Genomic DNA, 9,956 nt, shown 5'->3' on the forward strand with positions numbered 1-9,956 from the left:
GAGACATGATTTCCATTTCTCTGATTTAGCATCAGGGCAGTAATGAAGATTAGATGAGTAAATGAATACATGAAACTGACAAATCATCAAATTCTCTGCTCAGAAGATTTCCTTTGCCTACAATATCACCAGATCTACCCTTTTATTTTCTGATAATTTTTTCACATCCTCTTATTTAAAGTTACTCTCTCCTGTATACTCTCATGGCAGACTTTTTTTGTTTCTCTCATAACACTTTATATTCTGACTTATATTTATGTATTTGCACATCTCACCCATTGAGTTCTCAGCTTTTGAAGTCAGAGAACAAATCTTTGATTTTCAATTTTGTGATTCCTTCAGCAACTATTAACATGGCCCATCAATGCTTGTTGAATTAAATTAAAATTTTGTATTTCCTTAATTATCTAACCTTTCAAATCATTGAGATTCCCAGATTAAAATCCTGATCACCACATAACCTTCTACAGAAATATCTCCAGTAATATTGAATTGATCTCATGTACAAGTTTTAGATTCCCAAGCAAAAATTTAGGACCATACTCATGGAAATTCATATATAAGGTAATTTAACCAATAGGAAGAGAAATGAGGTTTCAAAATTTAGGGGAGGGGGAGCATAATTAGTACAGTGAAAAGGCACCTGGCTGTCCTGCACAAGTGCTGAGGAAAATCTTATATGCACACATTGGATACAAGATCTTAATTACAAATAAATCCATACTTGATGGCTTTAGCACAATTTATCCTAAAAGCAGTGATGTGAATTAGCTTGCAAGTGGTGCCTCAACCATCCAACCCCAACGTTCCTTCAGTGCCAAGCTATGCCCAGTTGGACCTGCCAGTAAAACTGTCCACAAGTACACAAAAAAGGTTGCAATGCTTAGCAAAATGAGGGAGCTGCTTACTGGAATTATTGAGCCAGATGTGAAGCTCTGAGATCAAGATACTGGACAGTGGAGAGATAAATTTGGAGCTAGGTAGCTAATCAGGGATCAAAGAGGGAAAAGCTAAGCTGAGAGGTAAAGAAATGAGCAAGGATTGGCAAAATAAGGTGAATATAGGAAAGCAAGTTTGAGTTGGAGAAGCTGAATTCTCTAAAAATGGAAAACCTGTGGAGCACTCATTTTGCATTAACCCATATTCCTTGCTGGGTAGAAGGCTGTTGAAGGGAATAAACTGGGATCAACTGTAAATGCTGAATAAATAGATTAATGATGTATGTTTAAATGCATGTGTGAATATTTGCTTTACTTTATGTCCATAATTCAACTAGTACCATCATATATTCTGTTCTTTAAACTCCCTGCCATCCTCTTTGTGCAGGAATGCCTAAATCTCTCAAATGTAACCTGGTTCAAGCACAAAACAAACTGGTTTCTCCTTCATGAGCCATGTTATGTCTGAGGCATTTCCTCTTACTCCCATGCATCTGAGATCATGTGCTCTGCTTTCAGCTGAGTTCCTGCAGTGCCAATTGCCTTCTCTGTTTGACCCAACTCAGATCTATAATGAGACTACACTCATACCCTGGCATTTCAAAAAGTCCAGGCATTGAAGCAAAATTAAATGCTAAGTCTGCAAACCAAAACAGCCTAAATCCTCTTAATCTGTTAACATTTGCAAAAAAAAGTTGTCAGTATGTTATTAAGCAAATACAATTTCTTTGACCTTCAGGAATTATATCTTAAAGGAAAAGATAGGGCTGCTTATCCTTTATCCTAAAGTGCATCTCACTAAATGGAAATTCAACATCCTGTCTGAAGAAATAAAAGTGACAGGGGTGAGGTGTGGAAGGAGAGAATCAGAAAACAAGAATTTCACAATAACACATGAGGTACATCTGGAAGTTTTGTAGGCACATGTCCTTTTTATAAAGAAATATAGTATAGATACAAATCCAAAAGACCTTTAAATCTAATGCTATTTAAACCTCTTTAAATTTTCCCTAGTCTACCTTACTGTCAAATCCAATGATAGACCTACTTCCCCTTTGTCGATATTCTTATTAATAGTGCTGAAAATTAGGAAAAAACATAGTATTAAAACTCAACCTATTACTACAAGTAAATTTGTCCAAATCTTCTTTTCGGCATTGTAGCCTTCAGCCTTTATGTTTTAAACAAACTCATTTCTGTTCATTTTAACAAACCAGTATTTTTGTCCTTCTTTAATAAATGAAAAATCCGATATTTTGTCTTTTACTTTTTACATAAATGAGTGATAACTGAAGAATTTAGACTATGAAGTGATTTGCCTGGATTCAGCTAGATAAGTTGGTGCCTGAGTCAGGGAAAGAAGTCACGAATCTTACATGCAGAATTCCACATGTTGCATCTATTAGGTTCAACTGCAAGACTGTTTTCCAATCAGATAGCTGGCAGCGAGTCCAGTCCTGCAGAGGGATAAAGAATGGAGTGTTTCAGGGTGGGTGTTAGAAAAGGCAAGGGGAAAGAGAAGTCAACAATCAGCTTGCCACTCCTTTAGATGGCATCCTTCATAAGCTGTGAATTTTTTTCTGGGCTTAAGCCATTTTTGGAACTTGTTGATAATTTACACCTTTGGCCCTGTAAATGTTAAAGAAGATGACTCGAGCTCTGCCTCGGGAAACCACCAAAAAAAAAAAAAAAAGGCAGCAGCAGCAGTTATAGTTATTTTCAGCTTTGGAGGAAAAGTAGAGAGACCTAAAGTTGCTCCCAGTGATTGGTGGTCCCACCTCTGGAAGACCAGTCCAAATTCTTGAGATCTGGAGGCTTTTAACCTGTTTTTTCATCTCAAGAACTCTTCTATATACGAGTTCTGTGATTAAATGAGATATCTGCTGCCTAAAATCCCCACTCTTACTTTCATCACCCAGAGGGGAAGATAAACACCTGAGGCTAGAGTTCACCTCCTGGGAAAATTCTTCTGGGAAAGGAAAAGGAAAATCAGAAGTTTCTAACAAGTAAGATGAGCTTTTTTTTTAATTGCAGGAGAAATATATAATCATTTCTTAGGTCCCTTGCCAGACTACCAAAGCAATACTATTTTGTCTTATATTTTAACATGTATGGGGGTATTCTGGGCAATTTAAAATATTTATCTCTGTTATGTATTTTCTATATCATTGACTATTTCTGAAGAATTCATTCATACAGAAAAAATATTGCCTGAGCACTGTTCTAGCTATTACATAATTAAAGATGACTAAGAGTTCTATTCTCTGGGAGATCACAATTTATCTTGAGCACAATAGCATTATTTAGGGCAATATAAATTAGTTAAATTCAGTGTCCTTCATTTGAACTATATTTGAGGCACACCCACTCCTCTCACTTATGAAGTTCAGAAAAGGAGAGTCTCTCAGAAACTTTAATTTTGTTTTGTTTTGTTTTCAGAATGTTCCAAAGCTGGCTGTCTTTAATTTGGAAACAGCTTTCAGCTAGACATTCAGATTTAAGCCACATTCCAAAATACATGGGGCCCTGTCACTTTATGTTTCTGAGATGAACCTAAAAATAAAATGAGGCCAAAATTTCTCTTCTTAACTTTGTCAAGCAGATTAAAAAATCAGAGAACACATTTCTTTTTCATGAATGAGTCACTCATAAAAATATAACCTGTTCTTAAACTGTATGTTCAAGGACATTATTCGTAAAATATTTCCACCATCATAAGTGTGCAGTAAGAATTTGCCAGCTAGTAAGCTCAGTGATACCCTGAAGATAGCAGTAGGATGGAGAACAGGGGGTAGGGTGAGTGAAACAGTGGACTAAGGCTCTGGAAGAACCAGGCTTCAGCCCCAATTCATACTTTGATTCACTATTTTAGAAAAATAATTTCACTGCTCTGAGCCTCATTTTCCACATAAAGAAAGGGAAGGTACTTTTCAGCAACTTAAAGTCTATTCTAAACTGGATTTCCTAAGCCCTATAAATGTCAAACAAAAAAACACTTGAGAGACAGAAAAAATCAGGCCAGCTATGTCAGGGATTGGAAGGCAGAACAAACAAAGGGACTGCATTTTTGAAAGGTCAGGTAGATGTCAGTAGCCAGAGCCCAAAGTCACCCAAGTATGGTAAGGATTAAGGTGTGGGCAGAAATACCAGAGAGAAGACAAAGGTGAGAGGTCAAAGGCTAAAGCCAACTGTCAGGGAGCAGGAGTTGGGTAGGATGGAGCTGAAGGGGCAAGCCTGGACAAGCAGATCAGATACCAGCCATCTGCTTTAGGAAGACCCTGATACCTAAGGCAGGTCTTTGCCAAATCCCAGCTTTTTTATGTTTCTTTTAAGGAAAGGAATGAAAAAAAGCCAATTTGGAAATAATTGCTAGGGTACCAAGAGCCATTTTATGCTCTTATGCAAAGCTAGCTTGTATCATTCCAGTTTGCTTTTCACTAAGGTTCAGGAAATATTTTTAGCTTGCTCAATGTTTGAGGGACACGAAGAAGCTAGGGGTGTATCTTGACAGTTTCTGGCACCAGCTCCAATGAGACCTTTGGCTGACAGCAATGTTTGCCTATTTTTTCTTTTTTTTTTTCAATTCTTTGGAATGGGAAAACAAAAAAAAAATCTCTGAGTGCTATCCAAATGAAAGCTAATACTTAAGACCTCCAAGGTGCACAGGCCAGTAGCTCAGGTGGTGGAAAACAGAAACAAAAGAGTTGGTGGTAATGAACAGGCAGCAGCTAGCCAGGCAGATGTTCAACTGATTGGAACAACAGGCTTCAGGGTTAGGGAGTGTGGAAGCTGTCAATACACAGACCCAAGGAGAATGGCAGAAAGTTTGATGGCAGGTGTCTAGGTGCCTGACTCAAGGCTAAGACTTAGGAGTGGACAAAATCCTAGCTACCAGTAGAACTGAACAAAATAAGGAATAGTGTTCTATTCACTAAGTAATTTTTTCAGAAATATTTATTGAACACCTACTGAATTCAAGGCTTTGTTCTAGTCTATGATTACCAATGAACAAAACAGAGGGAAAAAAAAAAAACTACTTTCATAGAGTATACTTTCTAGTGGAAGAAGGAAACCAAGTATGGTGGCTTGAAGTTCTAGAAAAATATATTCTTAATCTTAATCCATTCATGTGAGTGTGAGCCCATTTTAAATAGGACTTTTTGATGCCCTTAATTACTTCAGTTAAGGTGTGACCCAACTGATTTAGGATGGGTCTTAATCCTGTTACTAGAGGCCTTATAGAGAAGGTGACAGAGAGAGAAGCCACGGGGAGCAGCCAAAAGCTGGAAGTCAACAGAACCCAGAGGTTGAAGAAGAGACTGCCATGTGCATTGCCAGGTGATGGAAAAGCCAAGGAACCACAAAGATTGCTGGCCAGTCAGAAGATACTGACCCCAGGGAGGAAGCAAGCCTTCTAGCCTCTAAAACTGTGAGCCAATAAATTCCTGTTGTTAAGCCAACACATTGCATGCTATTTGTTTTAGCAGCTAAGCAACTAAAACACCAAGGTGTCATGGAACAAGGCAAAAACATAATTTCAAGAGCAGTTATTAGTGGGAAATTTGAGAACATCACAATCTGACCCAATTCTCTCTACTTGAACTATTAGCTATGGCTTATTAAGTCCCTTATTAATAGGGACACACTTGGTCTCAAAGACTGGAGTGGAATTGAAGCTGCAAGTATAGCTTATGGAGGAGTGAGACAGCAGGAAAGTCACTGCTCATGTCAGAGGATATATTAAAGGGTAATTATCCAAAGCAAATATGTAACCCTCACAGACATGATTTATTCATATCTACCTGATTGCCTGTATGGGATATTTAACAATCATGAGAACACATGGCCACAACATACAGCTGAACAGGTTGCACACTACACAACTCTAGTTCATCATTCAGATCATAGTCTATGTGCATTATACCTCTGCAGATGGCCACATGTAGCGTTATAACAATCTTAAACTGTTTTTATAAAGAGCACTGTCATGGGTGATCTTAACTTGGTAGTACTGTCAAACAAAATGTATGACACTAAAATCATTCACTGTAGTTTGCAAAACGCTAAGCTAACCAGGTTAAATGAACTAATATGTTACAAAAGCAGATGGCTAGAGATGCAGCACAAGTTGAGGAAATTTGATCTTTCTCCTGTCTTCCTTCTAGCTAAATAACTTTCAGGACTAAATGAAATAAAAAGTAAATTAAATGAAAATAGCTGAAGGAATAAGACTTACACATGTCTAACATTGCAACCAAGATTAAATTTTAATGAAAGAACACATCTTTCAATTCAATCCTAAGGACTCACAAAATATCAGAGCTAGAAGACCTCTAACAGATTTCTGAAAGGGGAAGCCCCTCACCCAAGGACACATAAAAGCTAGTACACAGTCCTAGATTCAGAACCCAGGTTTCCTGCAGGCCAGTTTAGTGCTCTGTCCCCTGTCCACCTCTACCACACTGTCATGCCCCTACATTTGGAAGAATGTCAGATGTCAGGGTGAAAAACAATTGTTCTCAGTATGCCTCTGACTTTCTCATAATAGAACTTTTGCCTTGAAACTTTGTTGTTAATTCTGACTCAGTTCACAGAAGCTTCATAGGTTTCATCTACCAACACCCACTTTTATCTGAGCAGCAGAAAATAATATTTAGTTCTTCCTTCCAACTAACAAGTCTCAACAAAGCCAAAGCTGGTTTAGTCATTTCTTTCTAGCCATTCTTGCGTAAGATTTTGTTTATGTTAATGAGTCAAGTCAGTGTTTTCCCTAAAGACAGACACAGAGATAAATAATAAAATGATTATGATTATGAAGAACTCAGCAAACAAATGAACATATTTTATTTGTCCACATAGAAAGATGTACATGATAAGTGCTTAAACAAAAAAGTACAAAAAGCTAATTAATAAGCAACATGTTTAGTAAAGGCTCATTTTTGCAAAGTACATATGTAGTTTTTATTAGAAAAGGGCCAGAATAATATACACCAAATTTGAAACATTCAAGAGTTTCGTTTGACAGATATTGTTCAGAGTATTTTAATGGAGGGAATGGTTTACTTATCAGGATTTTCTAATTTTTCTAAATGAATATATACTACATAATAATAATGACAGAATAATCAAATTAATTATAATGATTTCTTGCTACATGTTTCCTTGTGAGAATTTAGAACTTTTAGGTTAAAGAGCAGTTATCATGCATCCAGCATATATTACTGAGCAACTACTATAAGCCAGTCCTATATACAATTTCATTTGAAACTCACAACAGTTTTGTGAGCTAGTCAGTTAAAATAAATACTGGAACTGGGACCTTAATGGTAATCACCAGAGAGAAGAGAAGAGAAAAGCTATGTTCAGGTAGAAAGTGTCAGTAGAACAAGACTGCTTTTTGTGCTTTTATAATTCAGTATAAACTCAGATGCTTAGTAAGGTTTAAAGGCATGGTTTCTGCTATGTATAGACAAGGGGGTATTTTTTGGTAGCAAGTGACAGAAAACCTAAATCAGACTGGCTTAAACAATAAAAAAGTTTGGTTGACTTGCATAAGTGAAACGATATAGAGGAAAGACAGAATTTCAAGCATTCTTCATAGGATTCTGGCTTCATCTCCATGATTCTTTATGCTCTACCCTCATCAGAATAGTAGCATTGTCCTCAGGCTGGCTTTCCTAATCTTGACAGAATGGCTCCAATATACACAGACACATGCTTTACCATACAGGAGACCAGAGAGTGTTCATGTCCTAAAATTCCCACAAAAAGTCCTGGAAATCACTTTCAATGAATGAGCTTAGATCAAATATCCGCCTCAGTTCTTATTACTGTGGTGAAAAGAATGAAATGCACTGATTGGCTTAAATTATTGTAATTGTTTATCTACTGCTGCATAATAAATTACCCAAAACTTAGCAGCTTGAACCAAAACCTTTTATTTATTAACTCGTAGTTTCTGTGGATCAGGAACACAGGTAATTCTGTGTAGTTCTGACTCAGGATCTCTCTCATGAGGTTGCAATCAAGCTGTTGTCTGGGATTACAAATTTTATCTGAAGGCAAGACTTGGGGAGAATCTGCTTCCGAGCACACACATTGTTGTCCGCCAGCTCCAGTTGCTTGCTGGTTGTCAGATGCGGATTTCATATCCTCACTACATGGGCCTCTCTATAGGTTGCCCGAGTGTCTTCATGATGTGGCAGCCGGCTTCCCACTGAGTGTAAGGTAGAGGGAGAGAAAGAGGGCGTTACTCCCAAGATAGGTATTATGACTTAATCTCAGAAGCAGCATACCATCAATTTTCCCATAATCTATTGGTCACACAGACCAACACCTGTACAGTGTGAGAGTGGATTGCATAATAGTGTGACTAGCAGGAGAGGGCTCACTGAGGGCGATCTTGGAGGTTGGCTACCATAGTTATGCAAATCGTTATGCAAATCATTCTGCAGCCAGAACAAGTATCAGCTTCCCTAACACCGCAGAGGCCCCATTACATAAATTGGATACCACTGAAACTTTTGGGAAGGAGAAAAGCAGGGAAGATACTGGGAATGTAGCCAATAGGTCTCCACTGCAGTATGCAACTTTCTATTTCATATTAATTAATGTAATTGTTTCTTTGCCTACCTAAAGTCACTAAAGATTTTCAAGAATGAATTGGGACCAGAAGTTCATAAAGTACATTCTGTACAACACCAATTCTAATGAATTATAAGGAGTTTTAAGATGTTCCAGAAAAAAAAGTTAAAAAAAAGGGTCTGTAGCCAGGAAAGTTCAGGAAACAGATTACTTTTTGGACAATAAAATCCTTTCAAAACAAAGCATTTTCCAGATATGCAGATTCTATGGAATACTATGTGGCAAATAATGAATTGGACATTTGGAGAAAATTTTCACATTGACAAGCTTCTAACTCTAACATATTTATATATACTCCTTGCTTGTTCAACAAGCATGTATAAAATGAACATCCCCACTGAAAAAAATTCACACTGGAGTTGTGGTGGTGAGTGTCTAGTTCACAGACCACATATAGCTATTGGATGAGTTTCATCTGGTTTGTGGGCAAATTCCTAAGGAAAAGAATCATGCTAAAATTTCAAGTCAAGCATCAATTCTCTGAAAGGTCACAGGATAGAAAGAGTGTTCTACAGAAGTTATAATACTCTATATTATCTTGTTTTTATCACACTAGTTTTACTATGCACTTTTATATCCATTGTCAAATACAAACCTTTGTACTTTACAGAACAGATAGTATTATCTTATCATAAAATTTTTAAAAAATCCTTTCAGAATGACAAATAAATCTCTACACTCAAAAGGAAGCAAAACATGACAGATAGTCTTCATTGAAGATAAGAGGGATTTCAAAATTAACCATGGTTTCAAATATCATGTTGAAATGAAAATGTTGAATGTTTGAGTTCATCTTGTTCCTTGAATACTCCCACATCCTGCTCTGGAGTAATTTTAAGGCCTTTGCAATCCTCAGACATTCTTATGTTTGGAGGCCCCAGCCCACATCATATCAAATATAGTGGACACTATGGTATGTTGCCCAAACACTTTCTAAAGGAATAAGGCACTCACTTTCCCAGCTGCTAAGAGGGTTAGATGTTGATGCTTCACATCTGATTCTCTCCCAGGAATTGCTCTCAGCCTTAGAAAACTTCTCATCAGAGGATACTCTCCCACCCAGTAAGTAGTACCCTTCCTCAAATTGGGATAATTCTGAAGGGTTATCCCAGGTCCAGTTATTTTCTATGGAAACTCCCCAAGAATGCGTCGTTTACTAAAACAACAAAGAATGCACTGTTAAGTGGGATATCAGCAGGGCTGAGATTGGTAGCACAGTCTTCAGTAACAGGCTTGGGCTGATAGAAAGAATAAACTGGACAGTAATGGTGAATCCCCAAAGAACACAGACCAGCAAGAGCATGCAATTATTGTAAAAAGCATGAAGGTCGGAGCTATAGCCTGGGTACATGAGAGATATGAAGACCTACGGAG

This window comes from Choloepus didactylus, chromosome 1 (genome assembly GCF_015220235.1).
Source record: "Choloepus didactylus isolate mChoDid1 chromosome 1, mChoDid1.pri, whole genome shotgun sequence".
Taxonomy (NCBI): Eukaryota; Metazoa; Chordata; class Mammalia; order Pilosa; family Megalonychidae; genus Choloepus; species Choloepus didactylus.